The sequence below is a fragment of the Camellia sinensis genome, unplaced genomic scaffold (genome assembly GCF_055761805.1).
Source record: "Camellia sinensis isolate YWXY unplaced genomic scaffold, ASM5576180v1 Unanchor10, whole genome shotgun sequence".
NCBI lineage: Eukaryota > Viridiplantae > Streptophyta > Magnoliopsida > Ericales > Theaceae > Camellia > Camellia sinensis.
The window spans coordinates 4108804-4136062 of NW_028128988.1; positions in this window are offsets into that span (position 1 = coordinate 4108804).

Below are 27259 nucleotides of genomic sequence, written 5' to 3' on the forward strand. Positions count from 1 at the left end.
CCCAATAGAACTTGCCTTGAATCCCTAAGCTCTTAAGTATTCTACTCCATTTTGAACGCTTGTCTTCCTCTTCGAATAGATCGATTTGCCCCATCTTTTTAGACCACTTCTTTTTAAAAAACCAAGGAAATTTTTGCCACAAACGATTTGCCCATTTGCCTCTGCCACGCTTAATTAGCCAAAGCATTACGCAATCAGAGAATAATAACAAAATGACTGCATAAATCTCCAAAGCTAGAGCTCTGATGAATAGTACCCCTGTGATGACAATATCAACCATGGAGTAGTGCTGCTTGTGCCACTTGGCGATAAGCCGAAAGAGTCCTACCAACACAGACACCGTACACATGAAGCTGATAGAGCGAAAAATGCACCCTCTCTTGGTAAATGTTATGGGTGCTTTTGTGTATAATAAATCGTACATGAGCCCCATTTCAACCTCCAATACATTCTTACAATCTGTATGAACATCCAGATTTATTGTATAGCGACCCCGGTCTTTTCCCATTTGATTATTGTATCTGGGCTTGGGTTCCGTTTATTCTGTCATTGTATATTTGTTGTTGTTGTCCTTTATTTTCTCATTTGGAGTTATAGGATGTGTTGGGTAGGTTTGTTTCAGGTTGGTTGGGTTGGAAACCAAGTGTTGTTGTCTAGATTTTTGGACCTTCGCTCGAGCGAGATGTTGTTTTGGTCATTTGCTCAACCCAGGGTTTAGTCGCTCGAGCGAGAGACTGCGTCTGGGTTCTAGACCTAAGAGTTGTGTTTCTTGGCTCGAGCGAGATTTTCTTCGCTCAAGCGAGTGAGGTGTATGTTTTCGAGTTCCTTGCTCGAGCGAGTATTCTGTCGCTCGAGCGTGCTCCAAGGTTGCAGACCTGAAGCATTGCATTTTTGGCTCGAGCGAGCTTTTCTTCGCTCGAGCGAGGTTTTCGTGTGTCTGGTCGCTCGAGCGACCAAGTCTTCGCTCGAGCGAGCCTGTCAGGTTTAAATAGGCAGCAGCGTGTTTCAGATCAGTTTTTCATACACTTTCAGATTCCAAAACCCTAGTTACGAGTTCTCTCTCCCTCTACACATCTTCTCTCTTAGGATTGATCTACTTAGAGTGAGTTTCTACCTTAGATCCTTTATTAAAAAGATAGAGTGAGTCGAGGGCTTCCATTTAATCTGAACATTTGGTGATTTGGAACACATTGGAATTTGGGTATTTATCTCTGTCTTCTCCATTCGGGTTATTTTCTTCGAGGTAGGGATTTCCTACTCCATCTTATAAGTTTTGTTCTAAGTTTTAGTATTTTGATATGTTGGGGGTACTTTGGTAATTTGGGAAAAATCCTAGTTGTATTAATAAATTAATTTGTCTAATTAATTTAAGGAAAGTGGGGAAATATGGTTAAATTCTTGGAATTGGGGAATTCATTGATTAAATGGCGTAGTTGGATAATTTAAATCACTCGCCTATTGAATTGTTGATATATTTATTTCAGTTTAGAAATAACTGTGTTGGGCTATCGGTGGAGGATAGCCGTGCTTGTTGTTGACACTGCATGAGGATTAGGGATAACTGAAACTAATCATTGATTAAGTCATCAATTTTGACTGTTGAATTAATACAGACATTATGTGTATTGATTGTGTGTTGTTTATGTTATGTGTTTACATACATTGTTTTGTGTGGGAGGAGATAGGGGATGTACTCCACGGTTTAGGGGAAGATAGGGGATGGACCTCTAAACCGGATTTTGTTTGGGAGGAGATAGGGGATGGACTCCATTAGCATCACTTTTATGTGTGCTTATTTATATTGAAGTGTTTTTATTGATACAGTACTAAAATGTGTATCAAACTGGAAGTATGAAGTGTTTTGATTTGAGCCTGAGTCTCATCTGTTTGTTGACATTGGAAGAATGTGATTATGATATATATAGTTCACTGTTGTAAGTTGGCCAGGTTCCGAGCCATATTGGTAAAGTTGGAAAGTAAAACTTGTCTTAGACAATAGTGTCGTGAGACTGTAAAATGATATAATTGATTATCTTGGTTAACCATCTATTGAATGCTATTGCTTTAATCAATGCTTATATTTGGTTTAGTATATTTCTACTGGGCTGTGGCTCACCCTTTATGGGAACATCATTTTCAGGTTCAGGTGATAAGCTACCACCAAGGTCTTAGCTTGGAAGGATTTGGCTTTTGGGTTTCTGAAGACTACCTTTAGTTATTTGTTTTTATTTGATGAATAATCAAGCCTAGGGCTTAATTTGTATTTGAGTTAGAACTCATATTTTGTGTCCAAGTGTTGGCTTGGAAAGATGTAAGCCCATAGGGCATTTAGTTTGATATTACATGAATTGTTTTTATTTAGTAATACTCTGATGAATGGGTTAATGAATTGTTTTCGTTTAAGATTGCATGTCAATGATATATATATATATAATGGGTTTATTTTGAGGGCGTGACAACTTGGTATTAGAGCGTACCGGGTTTGAATACTTTGGGTACGTGGGAAGTGATTAGTATCACAATGGGTTCGTCTCGTTTGATAGAGACTGAATGTAATGTCATATGCTTATGTGATAGCATGTTTATGTGATTATGTGGGTATGGAATGTAGTTTCTAGGATGTTGATTGGACCCTTGAGTTTCTAGTAGTCTTGTTGGAAAGGCACTTGATCACTGCTGCTTCCAACCGGAACTATAGTAACGCATTGGGACTATCATTATCCAAGAATGAAATTCGTAGGTGCTTATGTGATTATGTGCTTACGTGGAATGAATTATCGTTGTCCAATGCATTAGGACGCGAGTGTTTAGCTTCGGCACATTTATTAATGTGCTAACGTCTTTGTTTCCTTTATTAGGATGTCAGGATGAGGTCGACGACGCGGTAGACGTGGTAGGCTGGGTAGGCAGGAGGTGCCTGTGCCAGAGGAGATTCCAGCAGTTCAGGAGGGAATTGGCCAGGCCAATGTGGCCGAGCCAGTAGGCCAGCAGGCTATGGGCGCTCTAGCCCGAGAGATAGCAGGGGCATTCAGGGAGTCAGTAGGCATTCTCAGAGCTGAGAATCAAGCTCGGGATGTTGTTGCAGATGCGGGACCTTCCTTTCTGAAGAGGGAGTTCTTCCGGTCTAATCCGGATGAATTTGTGGGAGATCCTAAAGAGCCGCTTAAGGCAGATGAATGGCTCGAACAGACAACGAAGACGTTTGAGATGCTTGGCGTCGAAGACGAGGAGTTGAAAGTGACCTTGGCATCTTTCCAGTTGAAGGGGGATGCGGGTCAGTGGTGGAAGTTCACTAAGGGTCGTATAGGAGGTACATGGGAGGCTTTTGTGAATGCTTTCCAGGAGAAGTTCTTATCTCCAGCAGTCAGGGAGAAGCTGAGAGACCAGTTTTGTCAGCTTAAGCAGTCGAGTTCTTCAGTGGCCGAGTTTGAGGCTGCATTTACTAGCTTGTCCAGATTTGCACCTGAGTTGGTGGCGTCTGAGGAACGCCGTTGTATCGAGTTTGAGAAGAAGTTGAGGCGTGGCCTCAAGCTGAGAGTTGGGGAAACTATGATTCGGGATTATGGGCGTATGGTTGATGCTGCAGCCCACATGGAAATCATGATGCAGGAGGAGGAGGAAGGACAGAAGGGCTCCAAGAGGAGTCAGGATGGTCAGAGTGATGGTAGGAGACAGAAGGGTTTTAATCCTCAGCAGTGTCAGGGTAGTTTTTCTAGATCGACTTTTCCTGTGCCGAGTGCTAGTTCGGGGAAAGGCAGTCAGGGAGACATTACCTGTTTCAACTGTGGCCAGCTGGGCCACAAGTCTCCAGTTTGTCCTCAGAGGGGAGGAGTGCAGAGAGCAGCATCATCTTCGGCTCGATCTCAGAGCCAGAGCCAGGGTAGAGGCCAGCCACTCTCGTGTTATCAGTGTGGTCAGCCGGGGCATATGAAGAGGTATTGCCCGCAGTTGGGTGGCACATCTGGTGCATCTGGTTTGAGGCCGATTCAGGGTCAGCAGCCAGCTCAGTCGGGTCAGGCCTCGAGGGCCAATCAGGGGGCTTCATCGTCCCAGTCAGTGCAGCAATCTTATGCTTCTTGGGGTGAGCAGGTTGATCAGAGGTCGTCTGGGCGCGTGTATGCTGTTACCGCGCAGGATCTTGTGCCGGCACCATCAGTTGTGAGAGGTACCTTCTTGTTTTGCAACTCGGTTGCTAATGTTTTGATTGATACGGGTGCGTCACATTCCTTTGTGTCTGCTGCATTTGCATCTGTTTTGGAGTTGGAGTTAGCACAGTTAGCATCTCCTATTTGTGTAGTGTCACCTCTTGGGGGTGAATTGATTTTGAAACAAGGTGTTAGGGGTTGTGATATAGAGGTTGATTATCATAGAATCCCATTTTCCTTTGTAGTTATGCCTATGAGGGGTTTCGATGTTATTTTGGGTATGGACTGGTTATCGTCATACCGGGCAGTTATTGATTGCTACCGCCAGAGGGTCACTTGTTGTACCGTGAGCGGAGAGTATTTTCATTTTCTGGGGGACCGGGTTGGTAATGTGTTGCCACCGGGGTATGTTCCGCGAGGACGGAGTGAGCTTAGTGGTCTACTTGCTAACCTTTCGATTAGTGAGGATGATGAGACTCAGATTGTGTTGCCAAGGGTGGTTTGTGAGTACTCGGACGTCTTTCCCGAGGATCTTGTTGATTTGCCACCGCATCGAGAGATTGAATTCTCTATTGACCTAGTGCCCGGTACGGCGCCGATTTCTATGGCACCTTATCGTTTTGCCCCAGCCGAGTTAGTTGAGTTGAAGATTCAGCTCCAGGAGTTACTGGACAAGGGCTATATACGTCCTAGTGTTTCGCCGTGGGGAGCACTGGCCCTCTTTGTTAAAAAGAAAGGTGGTGCTTTGAGACTTTGTATAGATTACCGGAAATTGAATCGGGCTACGGTTAAGAATAAGTACCCTATGCCTCGTATAGATGATCTGTTCGATCAGTTGAAAGGTGCCCGTTGTTTCTCGAAGATAGACTTGAGATCGGGTTATCATCAGTTAAGAGTCAGGGAGGAGGATATTCCGAAGACGGCATTCCGTACACGGTATGGCCACTATGAGTTTCTGGTGATGCCATTTGGGCTCACCAATGCACCGGCAGTTTTTATGGATTTGATGAACCGGATATTCCAGGAATTTTTAGATCGTTTTGTGGTCGTCTTCGTGGACAACATCCTTATCTATTCACCTTCTGAGGAGAAGCACAAGGAACACTTGAGAGTAGTGCTTGAGTTACTTAGAGCCCATAAGCTTTATGCTAAGTTTGGGAAATGTGAGTTCTGGCTAGAGGAGGTCAAGTTTTTAGGCCATATAGTTTCTGGGGAAGGAGTGTCTGTTGACACATCCAAGACTGAGGCAGTGCAAGATTGGGCACAGCCTAAGAGTGTGTTTGCGCAGTTTTCTGGGGTTAGCTGGGTATTATCGCCGGTTTGTGAAAGATTTCTCTAGATTAGCTTCGCCTTTGACTAGATTGACTCGGAAGGGAGTCAAATTTGTATGGAGTGAGACTTGTGAAAAGTCGTTCCAGGAGTTGAAAGTTAGACTGACTACCGCACCAGTCTTGATTATTCCAGAGAGAGGGTTGGGTTATGCAGTCTATTGTGACGCCTCACGAGAAGGTCTGGGTTGTGTGTTAATGCAAAAAGGGAAAGTAGTTGCCTATGGCTCACGTCAGTTGAAAATTCACGAGCAGAATTACCCTACGCATGATCTAGAGTTAGCAGCTGTGATATTTGCCTTGAAGATTTGGAGGCATTACCTTTATGGTGAGAGATTCGAGGTATTCTCGGATCATAAGAGTCTGAAATATTTGTTTACACAGAAAGACTTGAACTTGAGGCAGAGGAGGTGGATGGAGTTCATAGAGGATTATGACTTTGAGTTGCATTATCATCCGGGAAAGGCCAATGTGGTGGCCGATGCCCTTAGCAGGAAACCTGTTGGTGACATAGCTAGTATAGCCATCCGAGAATGGGAGATGTTGGGTGCACTTGGGGAGTTTAATTTACTTCTGGGCGAATCCGTTGAGGCTGCGGCCTTGTTTTCTGTTGTTGTACAGCCTACACTCGTGACTCGAGTGTTAGAGGCTCAGAGGGGTGACCTTGAGGTAGAAACCCTCCTTGAGAAGATTTCCGGTGGGAAGGTTGAGAAGGGTTTGACGGTGTATCCCGACCTGAGTGTGAGATACCGAGACCGTCTGTTTGTGCCGGAGCCTTGTCGAGAAAAGGTACTCCGAGAGTTTCATCATTCACGCCTTGCGGTGCATCCGGGAGGTACTAAGATGTATCGGGATTTGGGTCGCCAGCTCTGGTGGCGGGGTATGAAGAGAGATGTGGCAGCTTTCATATCTAAGTGCCTTACTTGTCAGCAAGTGAAGGCCGAACATCAGAGGCCAGCGGGTTTGTTGCAACCCTTGCCTATTGCCGAGTGGAAGTGGGAGCACGTCACTATGGACTCTGTTGTGGGTCTTTCGAGGACTCAGCGGGGTAGTGATGCTATTTGGGTGGTTGTAGACCGGTTGACTAAGTCGGCGCACTTCATTCCTATGCGCGTGAGAGATTCGGTAGATCATCTTGCCGACTTGTACATTCGGGACATAGTGAGGTTGCACGGGGTCCCAGTGACGATCATCTCAGATAGAGATCCCCGTTTTACTGCCAGGTTGTGGCAGAGTTTGCAGAGTGCCTTAGGCACTAAGTTGACCTTTAGCACGGCTTATCATCCACAGACTGACGGGTAGTCTGAGCGTACTATTCAGATCCTTGAGGATATGCTTCGGGGTTGTATTCTAGACTTTAGTGGGTCGTGGGAGAGGCACTTGCCGTTGGTGGAGTTTGCCTACAACAACAGTTTCCAGTCTAGTATCGGTATGGCACCGTTTGAGGCCTTGTATGGCCGACCGTGTAGATCTCCTGTTTGTTGGGCTGAGGTGGGTGATGCACCTCTGTTGGGTCTGGAGTTGGTGAGGGAAACGACGGAGAAAGTTGAGCTTATCCGTAAGAGGCTTGTTACAGCACAGAGTCGTCAGAAATCTTATGCCGACCGTAGGAGGAGACCTTTGGTGTTTGAGGTGGGTGATCATGTCTTTCTGAAGATATCACCTAGACGGGGTTTGATGAGGTTTGGGAAGAGTGGGAAGTTGTCCCCTCGGTTCATTGGTCCGTTTGAGATCCTTGAGAGGATTGGTGAGGCTGCTTATCGTTTAGCTTTACCGCCGCAGCTGTCCGGAGTACATGACGTGTTTCATGTGAGTATGCTTCGGAAGTATGAGCCGGATCTATCACATGTGTTGGATTGGACCGATTTAGTGGTTGATGAGGATGTCTCGTATGAGGAGAGACCGGTTCGGGTCTTGGATAGGGGGGATCAAGTTTTGCGAGGCAAAACCATCCCTTTGGTCAAAGTTTTGTGGAAACATCACGGGGTGGAGGAAGCCACTTGCGAACGTGAGTTGGAAGTTCGCGAAAAATACCCGGGCATGTTTAACGATTTGTAATCTTGTATTTAGATTTTGTAATATTGTTGAACTTAAGAGCCTTACATATGTCTTAAGTTGTAAAACATTGAGTATGTTTTGGTAAATGGGTGTATCTTGAAACTTGCTTCATTATAGAAGTTTAGTGTAACATTGCATATGTTGATTACGTTGTTGAATGAGTTGTATATATCATGCAATTGAATATGATATGGGAATTGCTAACATTGAAAGGAATAATGCATAATAGTGATGCATGCTGAAATATATGTTGTTTTATATTCACATTATGAGATGCTTCATGATAAGAGATGAAATGACCAGTTTTGGTCAAGTTGTTTACTATTGAATTGTCATATTATAAAAAAAAAAAAAGCCTGTTTTCAAAATTTATACTTAATTTCGGGGACGAAATTCTTTTAAGGGGGGGAGGTTATAGCGACCCCGGTCTTTTCCCATTTGATTATTGTATCTAGGCTTGGGTTCCGTTTATTCTGTCATTGTATATTTGTTGTTGTCGTCCTTTATTTTCTCATTTGGAGTTATAGGATGTGTTGGGCAGGTTTGTTTCAGGTTGGTTGGGTTGGAAACCAAGTGTTGTTGTCCAGATTTTTGGACCTTCGCTCGAGCGAGTCGTTGGTCGCTCGAGCGAGATGTTGTTTTTGGTCATTTGCTCGACCCAGGGTTTAGTCGCTCGAGCGAGAGACTGCGTCTGGGCTCTAGACCTGAGAGTTGTGTTTCTTGGCTCGAGCGAGATTTTCTTCGCTCGAGCGAGTGAGGTGTATGTTTTCGAGTTCCTTGCTCGAGCGAGTATTCTGTCGCTCGAGCGTTCTCCAAGGTTGCAGACCTGAAGCATTGCATTTTTGGCTCGAGCGAGCTTTTCTTCGCTCGAGCGAGGTTTTCGTGTGTCTGGTCGCTCGAGCGACCAAGTCTTCGCTCGAGCGAGCCTGTCAGGTTTAAATAGGCAGCAGCGTGTTTCAGATCAGTTTTTCATACACTTTCAGATTCCAAAACCCTAGTTACGAGTTCTCTCTCCCTCTACACATCGTCTCTCTTAGGATTGATCTACTTAGAGTGAGTTTCTACCTTAGATCCTTTATTAAAAAGATAGAGTGAGTCGAGGGCTTCCATTTAATCTGAACATTTGGTGATTTGGAACACATTGGAATTTGGGTATTTATCTCTGTCTTCTCCATTCGGGTTATTTTCTTCGAGGTAGGGATTTCCTACTCCATCTTATAAGTTTTGTTCTAAGTTTTAGTATTTTGATATGTTGGGGGTACTTTGGTAATTTGGGAAAAATCCTAGTTGTATTAATAAATTAATTTGTCTAATTAATTTAAGGAAAGTGGGGAAATATGGTTAAATTCTTGGAATTGGGGAATTCATTGATTAAATGGCGTAGTTGGATAATTTAAATCACTCGCCTATTGAATTGTTGATATATTTATTTCAGTTTAGAAATAACTGTGTTGGGCTATCGGTGGAGGATAGCCGTGCTTGTTGTAGACACTGCATGAGGATTAGGGATAACTGAAACTAATCATTGATTAAGTCATCAATTTTGACTGCTGAATTAATACAGACATTATGTGTATTGATTGTGTGTTGTTTATGTTATGTGTTTACATACATTGTTTTGTGTGGGAGGAGATACGGGATGTACTCCACGGTTTAGGGGAAGATAGGGGATGGACCTCTAAACCGGATTTTGTTTGGGAGGAGATAGGGGATGGACTCCATTAACATCACTTTTATGTGTGCTTATTTATATTGAAGTGTTTTTATTGATACAGCACTAAAATGTGTATCAAACTGGAAGTATGAAGTGTTTTGATTTGAGCCTGAGTCTCATCTGTTTGTTGACATTGGAAGAATGTGATTATGATATATATAGTTCACTGTTGTAAGTTGGCCAGGTTCTGAGCCATATTGATAAAGTTAGAAAGTAAAACTTGTCTTAGACAATAGTGTCGTGAGACTGTAAAATGATGTAATTGATTATCTTGGTTAACCATCTATTGAATGCTATTGCTTTAATCAATGCTTATATTTGGTTTAGTATATTTCTACTGGGCTGTGGCTCACCCTTTATGGGAACATCATTTTCAGGTTCAGGTGATAAGCTACCACCAAGGTCTTAGCTTGGAAGGATTTGGCTTTTGGGTTTCTGAAGACTACCTTTAGTTATTTGTTTTTATTTGATGAATAATCAAGCCTAGGGCTTAATTTGTATTTGAGTTAGAACTCATATTTTGTGTCCAAGTGTTGGCTTGGAAAGATGTAAGCCCATAGGGCATTTAGTTTGATATTACATGAATTGTTTTTATTTAGTAATACTCTGATGAATGGGTTAATGAATTGTTTTCGTTTAAGATTGCATGTCAATGATATATATATAATGGGTTTATTTTGAGGGCGTGACATATTGCATCGGGAAATTTTAGTTTTGCATACCGTAGTTTGAAACTAGATCTACGAATGTCATAATTCTCTATATAATCTTTAAGATCCATCACCAGATTGTGGGCCATAATTAAATCATTTTCACGTTCTCCGGCAAAGCGAGCTAGATCATGGCCTCTTAGATCATAAAAGGGTACAATGTTTTTTGATTTGTCATGGCATGCTAACTTAAGAGCCCATGTCCTCTCCCCATACTTAATAATTCCAGCCACAAATGCCGGAATTAACATAAACGAAAACCAGAAATACCTCCAAGACATAACAGTGACATAAATTGCCACAATAGTTTGAACACTCATGCCCAAAAAATGCCTTATACACAATTGATTATCATTCAAAGAATAAGCAGTTATGGTATCTGGGCCACCAAGATGCAATAAAAGCAAAGGTGCCCATAATGCTTGTAATGTATTATTGGGATTAGGAACCTTATTTAGGGTATGAGAGAGCTTGCCAAGGGTGACAGTTGCCACCCAATCGGCCATTGTGTAGGCCAACCAAACAATCACATTAATCCATTGTGATGATATATTCTTTCTGCGTTTACCAAAGACAAAAAGAATGATTTGTAAAGTGAAACTAAGTGGAACCAGCATTTGAACTTGCCACACATCCCATAGTATCTTCCACGATGCTGGAATCAGATTTATCACACCCTTCTCTTCTTTATCTACATGGAGAGAAAATTAAGTTACTACATGTAAACATAGATGGATAAATTTAAATTGAGCATTGCTATTCAACTTAAAAAATTAGACGCACTTATGAAACTCAATGATATGACACTCAACGAGAATATTTAAGGTAGTATTCTCTCTCATATATTCTCTAATCATCTATTAATTAACTCAATTACATATCATTGAATCCAAAAAGTGGACTTGTATATCATTTTTCATTTAAATTTTATATATATCATGGTAGCACATTATAATAGATAATGACTATTCAAAACATTCTACAACACAGCTATTTTTTATTTTACTTTATTTTATTGTGTACCATATGCAAGTTATAACAATTTATGGTATCGATATATTGCATAGTTAAAATCATATGTATATTTAAGCACAACACATTTATTTTTTATGTGACAAAAAAATTTGCGCAGCACACGTATTTTTTGTTTTAATTTCTCTTTGGTTAACAAATGTGTTATAAATATTTTGATGCCTAACTGTTTTTTTAATTCTATGGATGCCACATGAATTGTTTAGTTTCAAAAATAAAAATAGAAAATTTTGAAATAAATATTTTTAAAATTTGAAATTATATACGACTAATTTCATATTTGGAATTTCTTTTAAAGATTTTTAAATTTCAAATTAGAGATGGCTAAATTTCTTTTTTCAGTTTCTATATTAAGTTTTTGAATTCCAAAATTATAGATATGGTTAGATGGCCAATATTTCTATGCCATGTGCATTTCTTAAAATTTAAAATTTTAATAAATTTAGATTAATACTTTGGAGCTCATAGAACATTTTCAGATGAAAAGTTTATTTTAGGGGAAATTATAGTACAGTGAGATAGAGAAAAGAAATTATAAAAACATGTGGGGTGCAAGTAATTTTATAATATGATACAAATGAAATGCTCTTGTACCCCTCATGTTTGTGTAAAATAAACTTTTTTATCCCATTGGATGTAATTCCCCTTTCATTTTACTTAATATATAGTATAACTGTGGTACACACCCTTAAAAAGTGTGTGCCATATACATCTTATAATTAAAAAACGAAATTACATAATTTCATACTTTCTGAGTTATAATTTTAAAATAATGAGATAACTAAACACAACATGAGATATAACTAAGACAGTCATCAGCCATAACTAAAATAATTATTTTGCAATACCATAGAACCATATGGTATGACTTCCATAGAACCATAATAGCACATAACATAACATATCTCTTGTTTTTTGCAATACCAGTTAAACAAGGGACTCATTTCCCTGCATATCTAAGGCTTTCAAACGAATATATTTATTAGTTTTATATTTTTGAAATCATAAGTCATTTTAGGTTTTTGTTGCTTTATTAATAATATAAGGGGGGCCATTCGGGTTTGATCTACAAACAGAAACAACAAAGCAGTCACAATTCTCTAGATGCAGAGCAAGTACTTAGCCTAAATCACATTCGTTTAGTTAATAAGAAACGCTAAAAGATGAAGTATTAGAAAACCCCAAACAATATGCCTTTTGGGAGGAGGAAAAAAAAAAGATAATGAAAACGAGTCCTTTTGACACAAAAAAAGATCTAACCTCTTTATATATATTTACATGCAAGTTAATATAAATCAAAAAAATTATAGATCATGGACTTGTATGATAACCCATATCATACAAACAATGATACAGAAAATTTCCAACTAATCAGCAAATAATATGAAGCACATATGGTATACTTGCATATGTTCTGTCATCCAAACCAAAATAAACAAGAATATACACATATACATATATATATATATATATATCATTTTTCATTTTTTGAATTGTCTGGAAAGTAAGATTTGAGGCCATTCCTTCAAACATCCACTCGTTAGGGTTTTGAAAATTAGGAAAAACAAAAAAATTGGTTTTCAAAATTAGGGAAAACAAAGGAAAATAGAGAAATTGAGTGAGAGAGAGAGAGAGAGGACCCATACCTAATCTCGGGGCTGTTTGAAGATAGGCGAACTGCTAGTGCTAGAAAAATGGTGATGGTGGTGCTGTTAGGTGCAAAAATACAGAGCAACCATGTGAGTAAGAGGAGTAATGGAAAACAAATATAAAGATTGTGTGTATGTGTGTGTGTGTGTGTGTGAGAGAGAGAGAGAGAGAGAGAGAGAGAGAGAGAGAAAATACATACGTAACAAAGGAAGCCGTAGACTTCTGGAAGCAACTTTGGTCAGTAATGACGGAGGAAAAGCGACTTTGGTGACTGCAATCGAGCAAGAGAATCGACAATGAGGTGCATGTGTATGAGGAGTGATGCGCGGGAGCGGTGCGCTGTACATACCATATAAAACGTTTTAAAAATTTACTCTGGTGATATTCGGCAATTTTTCCCTACAAAACTGTTTGGTTAGTAATTTCCTTCAATTTAGTTAAAGAACCATCAAAAGGACATAGTTTTATAAATTGCAACCAAATTATTTTAGTCGCTAAAATTTTTTTGTATTCCTCCTTTTTTTTTTTCTTTCCTCTTCGACTTTTGCCGACCAAATTTCAATTTTAGTTGGAGAAAATTATATTTGGGCAACTAAAAAATATTAGTCAGCAAAACTCCAAACTTTTTCCTAGCAAATTTTTATTTAGTCACCAAATGAAAACTTTTTACCACTAAATAAAAGTTAGTCGGCAAAATTGGTCGGGAAAAATGTAATTTCCCATAGCGTAATGTCATAACTAAATAAGAAAATAGTATAACTAAGAGCGCATATAGTACACTATTTTTAAGAGTGTATATTAGAATTTCTTATAGTTACAAATCGATAGATTATTCAATTAGTAAAATAGATAGGAGGGCAGACTAGCACGAGACAACTCTCTCAAAACATTAATTATGTGAGTATCTACGTGTTGGAAAATCAAACACGAGGTCTTAAACGAGCTCTGCAACATTGGGAACCACAACAAGGGATTTGCAAGTAACTCTCACAAGTAAGAAGTTTCATTTGAAGCTACCATATAAATTATTTCCACATTATTTTGCAAAATATTCGAACCTCAAAAAACATTTCCCACAATCAACATTGTTAAGGCATTATGAATATAGAGATAAGGATAATGTAGGACAAATCAAAATTAACTTTATAGAAGTTAGAATCTCACTTGGTGACTCCTGCAATGATATCAAATTCTTATTGTGGCTAACATGTAGACTGAAAAATAGAAGTAAGAAAATGCCAACTTGCCAACTAATTAAAAAGAAAAAAAATATATGTATATACATATTCTTAAAAGAAAAAAGGAAAAACACTCTTTTGTACCTCTATATAGTAGCTTGTGATGACTTGAAAGCAAGAAGATCAATGATGATATGGTACTCCATATTACCTCCCAATCCTTATATTTATATAGAAACAAAGTATGTCAAAGGACAAAAAAGAAGAGAATATATTACTTGCTTGCATTTTGATTTAGGAAAAAAAAGAGGAGAGAACAAATTACTTACTTGCAATCTGATTTAGAGAAAAAGGAGTTCGGATTACATGTTCCGTACATTTAGATATACGAAAACTGTATCAAAGGACAAAAAAGAAAATTAAAAATAAAACAATTTACTAGCTTGGAATCTAGTTTAGAAAACAAAGGCCAATTGAACCAGACATATGGCATTTAAATTTTGACAACATTTGTCCTACGGTTGACATTAAACAAAATTTAGTCCATTGACTAGAGCTCTTCCACTGTACTAAGAGGTCTAGAGGTTGATACCTCCTACCTGTGTGAGGGTCCTATTCGCCTTGTAGTCCTCTTGGGTATCTTTTTCCTTCTTCAGGAGTTTATTTGTAGTTCTCTATCTTATAATTGTTAATTCAAACTACTTAAATGTTTTGAGAAAAAATGTAATTTAAAAAGGGTTAACTACACTAATGATCTTCAAACGATACGTTATACTATATTTTAGTCCCAATTTTTAATTGTTCCTCTTTTGTTCTCAAAGTATGTGATTTGTTACATTTTAATCCCTGACGTTAATTATAGCGACCCCGGTCTTTTCCCATTTGATTATTGTATCCGGACTTAGGTTCCGTAGACTCTGTCATTGTATATTTGTTGTTGTCGTCCTTTATTTTCTCATTTGGAGTTATAGGATGTGTTGGGCAGGTTTGTTTCGGGTTGGTTGGGTTTAGAAATCCAGTGTTGCTGCCCAGAATTTTGACTCTTCGCTCGAGCGAGTAGTTCTTCGCTCGAGCGATCTCTTTGTTTTGGTCCTTCGCTCGAGCCAGGGTAGCTTCGATCGAGCGAGGATTGCGTTTTGAGTTAGACCTGAGAGCTGAGGTTTTTGGCGCGAGCGAGCTTTTCTTCGCTCGAGCGAGTTAGTTCGTTCTTCGCTCGAGCGATAGTTCCTTAGCTCGAGCGTGTGTCTGATTGCAGACCTGAGGGTTTGAGTTCTTCGCTCGATCGAGTTTTCTTTCGCTCGAGCGAGCTTTTGTGTTGTTGGCTCGAGCAAGGCTTCCTTGGCTCGAGCGTAGCTTTTCTGTGTCTGGTCGCTCGAGCGACCAAGTCTTCGCTCGAGCGAGCCTGTCCAGTTTATATACGCAGCAGCGGGTTTTGATCAGTCCTTTTCATCTTCTTTTTGATCCCAAACTCTAGGTCCGACTTCTCTCTCTCCCTATTCACCTTCTCTCTTAGATTTGATCCACTTAGGGTGTGTTTCTACCATAGATCCTTCATTAAAAAGGTAGAGTGAGTCGAGGGCTTCCATTTAATCTGAACATTTGGTGATTTGGAGCATTTTGGTATTTGGGTATTCATCTCTGTCTTCTCCATTTGGGTTGTTCTCTTCGAGGTAGGGATTTCCTACTCCATTTTATAAGCTTTGATCTAAGTTTTGGTAATTTGATATGTTGGGGATACTTTGGTAATTTTGGGAAAAACCCTAGTTGTATTATTAAATTAACTTGTATAATTAATTCATGGAATTGGGAAAAGATGGTTAAATTCATGGAATTGGGGAATTCATTGATTAAATGGCGTAATTGGATAATTTGAATCATTTGTCTATTGAATTGTTGACATAGTTATTTTCGGTTTAGAAATAACTGTTTTGGGCTATCGGTGGAGGATAGTCGTGATTGTTGTAGACATTGCATGTGGATTAGGAATAACTGAAACTAATCACATTGATTAAGTCATTGATTTTGACTGTTGCATTGATACAGAAAATACGTATATATTGAGCATTGCATTTGCATACATTGTTTTTGTGTGGGAGGAGATAGGGGATGTACTCCACGGTTTAGGGGAAGATAGGGGATGGACCTCTAAACCGGATTTTGTTTGGGAGGAGATAGGGGATGGACTCCATTAGCATCACTTTTATGTGTGCTTATTTATATAGAAGTGTTTTATTGATACAGCACTAAAATGTGTATCAATCTGGAAGTATGAAGTGTTTTAATTTGAGCTTGAGTCTCATTTGTTTGTTGATATTGGAAGAATGTGATTATGATATATATATAATTCACTGTTGTAAGTTTGGCCAGGTTCTGAGCCTTGTTGATAAAGTTGGAAAGTAAAACTGTCTTAGACAATAGTGTCATGAGACTGTAAAATGAAGTAATTGATTATCTTGGTTAACCATCTGTTGAATGCTATTGCTTTATTCATTGCTTATATGTGGTTTAGTATATTTCTACTGGGTTGTGGCTCACCCTTTATGGGAACATCATTTTCAGGTTCAGGTGATAAACTACCTCCAAGGACTTAGCTTGGGAGGGTTTGGCTTCTGGATTTGAAGAAGACTATCTTTAGTTAATTGTCTTTATTTATTGGTACATGTAAACATTCAAGCCTAGGGCTTTTCTTGTATTGAGTTAGAACTCATATCTTGTATCCAAGTGTTGGCTTGGAAAGATGTAAGCCTGTAGGGCATTTTATTCGATGTTACATGTAATGCTTTTATTTATAATACTCTGATGAATGAATTAATAAAATGTTTTCATTAAATAATGCATGTCAATGATATGTATACTGGGTTTATTTTGAGGGCGTGACAACTTGGTATCAGAGCGTAACGGGTTTGAATACTTTGGGTACGTGGGAAGTGATTAGTATCGCATTGGGTTCGTCTCGTTTGATAGAGACTTAGTGTAATGTTATATGCTTATGTGATAACATGTTTATGTGATTATGTGGGTATGGAATGTAGTTTCTAGGATGTTGATTGGACCCTTGAGTTTCTAGTAGTCTTGTTGGAAAGGCACTTGATCACTGCTGCTTCCAACCGGAACTATAGTAACGCATTGGGACTATCATTATCCAGGAATGAAATTCGTAGGTGCTTATGTGATTATGTGCTTACGTGGAATGAATTATTGTTGTCCAATGCATTAGGACGCGAGTGTTTAGCTTCGGCACATTTATTAATGTGCTAATGTCTTTGTTTCCTTTATTAGGATGTCAGGACGAGGACGAGGACGCGGTAGGCGTGGTAGGCCGGGTAGGCAGCAGGTGCCTGTGCCAGAGGAGATTCCAGCAGTACAGGAGGGAGTTGGCCAGGCCAATGTGGCCGAGCCAGTAGGCCAGCAGGCTATGGGCGCTCTAGCCCGAGAGATAGCAGGGGCATTTAGGGAGTCAGTAGGCATTCTCAGAGCTGAGAATCAAGCTCAGGTTGTTGTTGCGGATGCTGGACCTGCCTTTTTGAAGAGGGAGTTCTTCCGGTCTAATCTGGATGAATTTGTGGGTGATCCTAAAGAGCCGCTTAAGGCAGATGAATGGCTCGAACAGACAACGAAGACGTTTGAGATGCTTGGCATCGAAGACGAAGGGTTGAAAGTGACCTTGGCATCTTTCCAGTTGAAGGGGGATGCGGGTCAGTGGTGGAAATTTACTAAGGGTCGCATAGGAGGTACATGGGAGGCTTTTGTGAATGCTTTCCAGGAGAAGTTTTTATCTCCAGCAGTTAGGGAGAAGTTGAGAGATCAGTTCAGCCAGCTTAAACAGGCGAGTTCTTCAGTGGCCGAGTTTGAGGCTGCATTTACTAGTTTGTCCAGGTTTGCACCTGAGTTGGTGGCGTCTGAGGAACGCCGTTGTATAGAGTTTGAGAAGAAGTTGAGGCGTGGCCTCAAGCTGAGAGTTGGGGGAACTATGATTCGGGATTATGGGCGTATGGTTGATGCTGCAGCCCATATGGAGATCATGATGCAGGAGGAGAAGGAAGGGCAGAAGGGCTCCAAGAGGAGTCAGGATGGTCAGAGTGATGGTAGGAGACAGAAGGGTTTTAATCCCCAGCAGTCTCAGGGTAGCTTTTCTAGATCGACTTTTCCTGTACCGAGTGCTAGTTCAGGGAAAGGCAGTCAGAGAGACATTACCTGTTTCAAGTGTGGCCAGTTGGGTCACAAGTCTCCAGTTTGTCCTCAGAGGGGAGGAGTGCAGAGAGCAGCATCTTCTTCGGCTCGATCTCAGAACCAAAGTCAGGGTAGAGGCCAGCCACTCTCGTGTTATCAGTGTGGTCAGCCAGGGCATATGAAGAGGTATTGCCCGCTGTTGGGTGGCACACCTGGTGCATCTGGTTTGAGGCCGATTCAGGGTCAGCAGCCGGCTCAGTCAGGTCAGGCCTCGAGGGCCAATCAGGGGGCTTCATCGTCTCAGTCGGTGCAGCAATCTTATGCTCCTAGGGTTGAGCAAGTTGATCAGAGGTCGTCTGGGCGCGTGTATGCTGTTACCGCGCAGGATCTTGTGCCAGCACCATCAGTTGTGAGAGGTACCTTCTTATTTTGCAACTCGGTTGCTAATGTTTTGATTGATACGGGTGCATCTCATTCCTTTATGTCTGCTGCATTTGCATCTGTTTTGGAGTTGGAGATTGCACAGCTAGCATCTCCTATTTATGTAGTGTCACCTCTTGGGGGTGAATTGATTTTGAAACAAGGTGTTAGGGGTTGTGATATAGAGGTTGATTATCATAGAATCCCATTTTCCTTTGTAGTTATGCCTATGAGGGGTTTTGATGTTATTCTGGGTATGGACTGGTTATCATCATACCGGGCAGTTATTGATTGCTACCGCCAGAGGGTCACTTGTTGTACCGTGAGCGGAGAGTATTTTCATTTTCTGGGGGACCGTGTTGGGGATGTGTTTCCACCGGGGTATATTCCGCGAGGACGAAGTGAGCTTAGTGGTCTACTTGCCAACCTTTCGATTAGTGAAGATGATGAGACTCAGATTGTGTTGCCAAGGGTGGTTTGTGAGTACTCGAACGTCTTTCCCGAGGATCTTGTTGGTTTACCACCACATCGGGAGATTGAATTCTCTATTGATCTAGTGCCCGGAACGGCGCCGATTTCTATGGCACCTTATCGTTTTGCCCCAGCCGAGTTAGTTGAGTTGAAGATCCAACTCCAGGAGTTGCTAGATAAGGGCTTTATACGTCCTAGTGTTTCGCCGTGGGGAGCACCGGCCCTCTTTGTTAAAAAGAAAGGTGGTGCTTTGAGACTTTGTATAGATTACCGGAAGTTGAATACGGCTACGGTCAAGAATAAGTACCCTATGCCCCGTATAGATGACCTGTTTGACCAGTTGAAGGGTTCCCATTGTTTCTCTAAGATAGACTTGAGATCGGGTTACCACCAGTTGAGGGTCAGGGAAGAGGATATTCCGAAGACGGCATTCCGTACGCGGTATGGCCATTATGAGTTTCTGGTGATGCCATTCGGACTCACCAATGCACCGGCAGTTTTTGTGGACTTGATGAACCGGATCTTCCGGGAATTCTTGGATCGGTTTGTAGTCGTTTTTGTGGACGACATCCTTATCTATTCGCCTTCTGAGGAGGAGCACGAGGCACATTTGAGGGTGGTGCTTGAGTTCCTTAGAGCCCATAGGCTGTATGCCAAGTTTGGGAAGTGTGAGTTCTGGCTGAGGGAAGTCAAATTCTTAGGCCATGTGGTATCCGGGGAAGGTGTGTCTGTTGATACATCCAAGGTAGAGGCAGTGCAGAATTGGGCATAGCCTAAGAGTGTATTTGAGATCCGCAGTTTTTTGGGATTAGCTGGATATTACCGTCGGTTTGTGAAAGATTTCTCCAGGTTAGCATCACCGTTGACTAGACTGACTCGGAAGGGAGTCAAATTTGTATGGAGTGAGACTTGTGAAAAGTCGTTTCAGGAGTTGAAAGTTAGACTGACTACCACTCCAGTATTGATTATTCCAGAGAGAGGGTTGGGTTATGCAGTCTATTATGACGCCTCACGAGAGGGTCTGGGTTGTGTGTTAATGCAAGAGGGGAAAGTAGTTGCCTATGGCTCACGTCAGTTGAAAATTCACGAGCAGAATTACCCTACGCATGATCTAGAGTTAGCAGCTGTGATATGTGCCTTGAAGATTTGAAGGCATTATCTTTACGGTGAGAGGTTCGAGGTGTTCTCGGATCATAAGAGTCTGAAGTATTTGTTTACACAGAAAGACTTGAACTTGAGGCAGAGGAGGTGGATGGAATTTATAGAGGATTATGATTTTGAGTTGCATTATCATCCGGGAAAGGCCAATGTGGTGGCCGATGCCCTTAGCAGGAAACCTGTTGGTGACATAGCTAGTATAGCCATCCGAGAATGGGAGATGTTGGGTGCACTTGGGGAGTTTGATTTACTTCTGGGCGAATCCGTTGAGGCTGCGGCCTTGTTTTCTATTGTTGCACAGCCTACACTTGTGGCTCGAGTGTTAGAGGCTCAGAGAGGTGACTTTGAGGTAGAATCTCTTCGTGAGAAGATTTCCAGTGGGAAGGTTGAGAAGGGTTTGGCAGTGTATCCCGACCTGAGTGTGAGATACCGAGACCGTCTGTTTGTGCCGGAGTCTTGCCGAGAGGAGGTACTCCGAGAGTTTCATCATTCACGCCTTGCGGTGCATCCGGGAAGCACTAAGATGTATCGGGATTTGGGTCGCCAGTTTTGGTGGCGGGGTATGAAGAGAGATGTGGCAGCTTTCGTATCTAAGTGCCTTACTTGCCAGCAAGTGAAGGCCGAGCATCAGAGGCCAGCGGGTTTGTTGCAACCTTTGCCTATTGCCGAGTGGAAGTGGGAGCATGTCACTATGGACTTCGTTGTAGGTCTTCCGAGGACTTAACGGGGTAGTGATGCTATTTGGGTGGTTGTAGACCGGTTGACTAAGTCGGCGCACTTTATTCCTATGCGCGTGAGAGATTCAGTAGATCATCTTGCCGACTTGTATATTTGGGACATAGTGAGATTGCACGGGGTCCTAGTGACGATCGTCTCAGATAGAGATCCTCGTTTTACCGCCAGGATGTGGCAGAGTTTGCAGAGTGCCTTGGGCACTAAGTTGACCTTTAGCACGGCTTATCATCCTTAGACTGACGGGCAGTCCGAGCGTACTATTCAGATCCTTGAGGATATGCTTCAGGGTTGTGTTCTAGACTTTAGTGGGTCGTGGGAGAGGCACTTGCCATTGGTAGAGTTTGCTTACAACAACAGTTTCCAGTCCAGTATCGGTATGGCACCATTTGAGGCCTTGTATGGCCGACCGTGTAGATCCCCTGTTTGTTGGGCCGAGGTGGGTGATGCACCTTTGTTAGGTCCGGAGTTGGTGAGAGAAACGACGGAGAAAGTTGAGCTTATCCGTAAGAGGCTTGTTACAGCACAGAGTCGTCAGAAATCTTATGCCGACCGTAGGAGGAGACCTTTGGTGTTTGAGGTGGGTGATCATGTCTTTCTGAAGATATCACCTAGACGGGGTTTGATGAGGTTTGGGAAGAGCGGGAAGTTGTCCCCTCGGTTCATTGGTCCGTCTCCTTGAAAGGATTGGCGAGGCTGCTTATCGTTTAGCTTTGCCGCCGCAGTTGTCCGGAGTACATGACGTGTTTCATGTGAGTATGCTTCGGAAGTATGAGCCGGATCCATCACATGTGTTGGATTGGACCGATTTAGTGGTTGATGAGGATGTCTCATATGAGGAGAGACCGGTTCGGGTCTTGGATAGGCGGGATCAAGTCTTGCGAGGCAAAACCATCCCTTTGGTCAAAGTTTTGTGGAAACATCACAGAGTGGAGGAAGCCACTTGGGAACGTGAGTTGGAAGTTCGTGAAAAATATCCGGACATGTTTGTTGATTTGTAATCTTATAATTAGATCCTGTTATATTAATGAACTTAAGAGCTTTATATATGTCTTAAGTTGTAAAACATTGAGTATGTTTGGTAAATGGGTGTATTTTGAAACTTGCTTCATTATAGAAGTTTAGTGTAATATTGCATATGTTGATTGCATTGTTAAGTGTGTTGTATACATCATGCAATTGACTAAGATATGGGAATTGCTAACATTGAAAGGAGTAATGCATAATAATGATACAGGTTGAAATATATGTTGTTTTATATATATGTTGTGAGATGCCTCTTGATAAAGAGATGATGTGACCAGTATTAGGTCAAGCTGTTTATTATGGTTATATAATATCTTTGGAAATTGAGAAAAACTTGTTTTTTTTTTTTTAATAAACTTATGCTTAATTTCGGGGACGAAATTCTTTTAAGGGGGGGAGGTTATAGCGACCCCGGTCTTTTCCCATTTGATGATTGTATCCGGACTTAGGTTCCGTAGACTCTGTCATTGTATATTTGTTGTTGTTGTCCTTTATTTTCTCATTTGGAGTTATAGGATGTGTTGGGTAGGTTTGTTTCGGGTTGGTTGGGTTTAGAAATCCAGTGTTGCTGCCCAGAATTTTGACTCTTCGCTCGAGCGAGTAGTTCTTCGCTCGAGCGATCTCTTTGTTTTGGTCCTTCGCTCGAGCCAGGGTAGCTTCGATCGAGTGAGGATTGCGTTTTGAGTTAGACCTGAGAGCTGAGGTTTTTGGCTCGAGCGAGCTTTTCTTCGCTCGAGCGAGCTAGTTCATTCTTCGCTCGAGCGATAGTTCCTTAGCTCGAGCGTGTGTCTAATTGCAGACCTGAGGGTTTGAGTTCTTCGCTCGATCGAGTTTTCTTTCGCTCGAGCGAGCTTTTGGGTTGTTGGCTCGAGCAAGGCTTCCTTGGCTCGAGCGTAGCTTTTCTGTGTCTGGTCGCTCGAGCGACCAAGTCTTTGCTCGAGCGAGCCTGTCTAGTTTATATACGCAGCAGCGGGTTTTGATCAGTCCTTTTCATCTTCTTTTTGATCCCAAACTCTAGGTCCGACTTCTCTCTCTCCCTATTCACCTTCTCTCTTAGATTTGATCCACTTAGGGTGTGTTTCTACCATAGATCCTTCATTAAAAAGGTAGAGTGAGTCGAGGGCTTCCATTTAATCTGAACATTTGGTGATTTGGAGCATTTTGGTATTTGGGTATTCATCTCTGTCTTCTCCATTTGGGTTGTTCTCTTCGAGGTAGGGATTTCCTACTCCATTTTATAAGCTTTGATCTAAGTTTTGGTAATTTGATATGTTGGGGATACTTTGGTAATTTTGGGAAAAACCCTAGTTGTATTATTAAATTAACTTGTATAATTAATTCATGGAATTGGGAAAAGATGGTTAAATTCATGGAATTGGGGAATTCATTGATTAAATGGCGTAATTGGATAATTTGAATCATTTGTCTATTGAATTGTTGACATAGTTATTTTCGGTTTAGAAATAACTGTTTTGGGCTATCGGTGGAGGATAGTCGTGATTGTTGTAGACATTGCATGTGGATTAGGAATAACTGAAACTAATCACATTGATTAAGTCATTGATTTTGACTGTTGCATTGATACAGAAAATACGTATATATTGAGCATTGCATTTGCATACATTGTTTTTGTGTGGGAGGAGATAGGGGATGTACTCCACGGTTTAGGGGAAGATAGGGGATGGACCTCTAAACCGGATTTTGTTTGGGAGGAGATAGGGGATGGACTCCATTAGCATCACTTTTATGTGTGCTTATTTATATAGAAGTGTTTTATTGATACAGCACTAAAATGTGTATCAATCTGGAAGTATGAAGTGTTTTAATTTGAGCTTGAGTCTCATTTGTTTGTTGATATTGGAAGAATGTGATTATGATATATATATAATTCACTGTTGTAAGTTTGGCCAGGTTCTGAGCCTTGTTGATAAAGTTGGAAAGTAAAACTGTCTTAGACAATAGTGTCATGAGACTGTAAAATGAAGTAATTGATTATCTTGGTTAACCATCTGTTGAATGCTATTGCTTTATTCATTGCTTATATGTGGTTTAGTATATTTCTACTGGGCTGTGGCTCACCCTTTATGGGAACATCATTTTCAGGTTCAGGTGATAAACTACCTCCAAGGACTTAGCTTGGGAGGGTTTGGCTTCTGGATTTGAAGAAGACTATCTTTAGTTAATTGTCTTTATTTATTGGTACATGTAAACATTCAAGCCTAGGGCTTTTCTTGTATTGAGTTAGAACTCATATCTTGTATCCAAGTGTTGGCTTGGAAAGATGTAAGCATGTAGGGCATTTTATTCGATGTTACATGTAATGCTTTTATTTAGTAATACTCTGATGAATGAATTAATAAAATGTTTTCATTAAATAATGCATGTCAATGATATGTATAATGGGTTTATTTTGAGGGCGTGACATTAATGTCATTCAAAATCAATAACACAAAAGAAGTATTTTTTTAAAAATTTCATGAAACTCAACAAAATCAAAATAACGAGTAACAAAGACTTGATAGAATTAATCAAAAGCCAGCTTTTTGTAATTAACAAGGACTTGGTGGAATTAATCAAAAGCCAGTTTTTTGGGAAGTATGTTAAAAGTTAAATTTTTAATTTTTTTGGTTTTTTTTTTATAAAAAAAAATGTACAAAAAAGTACAGAGCTGGTGTAACTAAAAAAAGCAAAAAAGTCAAAAAGTTGGCTTTTAATCAACTTGCCAAATACGCATATTTTTCATAGAAATTAAAACAAAATCATAAATTCAGAACCAAAATCAAACCAATTGAAATTATAATAACCAAAATGACACAAAAACTAAAACACAAGAAGCATGGTCTCAATTTGACCTTCTTGTAATTAAAATTCTAAGCATTGATATTGGGAGCACTGTTGGATAATGATTTTTTTAGTTGAGTTTTGAATACGAAGTTTTTATTTATTGATCCTTAAGAAAATGAGGTTTTTTATTTATTTATTATTATTATGTACCATTACTCAAAGAATAAAATTCTTTTTTGGGCCTCTTGATAAAGAAGATTTTTCTCAATTTTTACAATTGAAGACCTTTGGACAAAGATTATTTGGCTGGGATTTGATAAAAAAAATGAATTTCTTAGGGCTTGTTTCACTTTCAAATCAATTTTTGAGAGTTCAAAACTAAAATTTGTTTGAGTTTATGATTTTTTCAAAATTGTTTTTAATCAATTTTTCTATCTCTTCTATCTTTTTCTCACATCCTACATATCAATTAATCATTTTCCCCTCTCTCTCTCTCTCTCTCTCTCTCTCTCTCTCTCTCTCTCTCATATTCTCTCACATCGTATACATCAATCAATCACGTTTTCTCTCGCATCCATCTATTCATCTACAAAAAAAAAAAATTACAAATCATCTCAAATTATAGAACTCTAACTACAAAATTATTTTTAAAATATATAACCAAATAACTTTTTAAAAATTTTGAAAACTCTTTTAGAAAATTTATCTTTGAAAATTGATTTCAAAACCAAATTAAACAGATCCTTTTAGTCTTTTGGGTAAGGGAAGTATTTTTTTGTTGGATCTTTAAACCAAATTTCAAAATGACGAAGAAAATTTTGGAGACTCATCAATATGGGGACTAAAGCCATTGTTTGAGTGGCCTAGGACATGAGTCGGCCGAGTGCTTGACCGTGATGACCGGACGCGACCAGCTGTGGCCAATCATTTTCTATACGTAGTACCAAAGTATATCAATATATAAGGACCAAAAAGAAGAGAATAAATTACTTGCTTACACTTTGGTTTTTTCATAAGGAAAAAGATTGAGGCGTCAAATTTGAGGCCTCCAATGTGGCTTTTTTTTTTTTTTTTTTTTTTTGAAACTGTGTTTGTTTGGTTGTTTTAATTATTATTATTTTTTTATTTGTTGGGTTGTGTTAGTTTGGTTGTTTTTATTTATTTATTTGTTGGGCTGTTGTAATTTTTTTTTTTTTTTTTTTTTTTTTTAAGGATGGATATGTGTTAAGAATTTAGGGTTTAGGTTTTTATTTCTTCGAGTCTTTTTGATTTGAAATAAAAATATAGTAAGGACTCGTACAAAACTATATGGAATTAACAAATTTTAACCAGCAGTCTAACTGATCAGTCAATTTTATCACCCAATCAGTCTAACCCAACTCACTCATCTTATCAAACCACATAGGCTAAATTGTTGTTGTTGTTGTTGTTGTTGTTGTGGTTTTTTTTTTTTTTTTTTTTTTTTTTTTGGGCTTTGTTGGTTTTTTTTTAAAATTTATTTTTATTTTATTTTATTTATTGAGCTCTGTTGGTTTGATTTTTTTTTATTAGGGTTTAGGTTTTAGGGTACACATAAAAACCCTTAAAAAAAAAAAAAACTATTCGAGACAAATTCGTGTCTCTCTTTTCGAGACCTTTAGCACGGCTCTTTTCATAAATCTCTTTTCTTCTATTTATGTTCCATTTAATTCATATTATTTTATTATATTCTAATTAGTCTCATGAGTGACATAATTACCACAATACTCCTAATAATATTCACATTTACAGTGTGAATGTTCACACTGTCAATGTGAACATTCACACATCAATGTGAATATTCACATTGTAAAATATGAATGTTCACATCACCAAATTGCTAACCGTTCAAAAATTATTTATAAGGATAGAAATATCTATAAAATACTTTAAATATAAGAATTAGGATTTGGTAGATCAAATGTTCAAATAATAGGACTTATTGGAAAATAAGAATATCTTATAGACTAATTAGGATACAAACACTTGAAAAATGATTTTCTAATAAATCTCCCCTAAAAAAAATAAGGATAAAACAAACAACTTGCTTACATTCTGATTTAGAGAAAGGGAGAACAAATAACTTGCTAGTTCATTACATTCATATATACAAAGAAAGTGCATAAAAATAAAAATAAAAAAAGTATACAATTTACTAGATTGGAAAGAAAACAAAACAGAATTTTACTAGCCATGGCATTTAAATTTGAATTTGGGGTGATTGTTGTGCTTTATGCACTGGGTCACCGTTGTGTGGTTAATGGGGTTCTTCATGGGCTCTATTTCGATAATTCAAATAGTTCATTTTTTAGGGTATATGAAATAGAATATACCTGTAAAAAATTAAATTGATCGGATATTGATAACTTTTTCATTTAATTACATTTGTAATTTGAAAAATGAATGTGATTTTGTGTATAAAACTGAATACAAATGTACTTAGATGAAAGGGCTATCGATATTGATTAATTTAATTTTTTTTAAACCAAAAGAAAAAAAAAGAAACTGGGACCAACCCCTCTTCTTCTACAGCTACCAAGACTATTCCTACAGTCTCACTCCCTCCTACCAGAGTTACCAAAGCTGCTTTGAAAAATGGTATGCATTTTTAGGTTTCCTTTCTTTTAAAATTTTTTGTTTGTTTTTTTTGCATTCATACTACTTG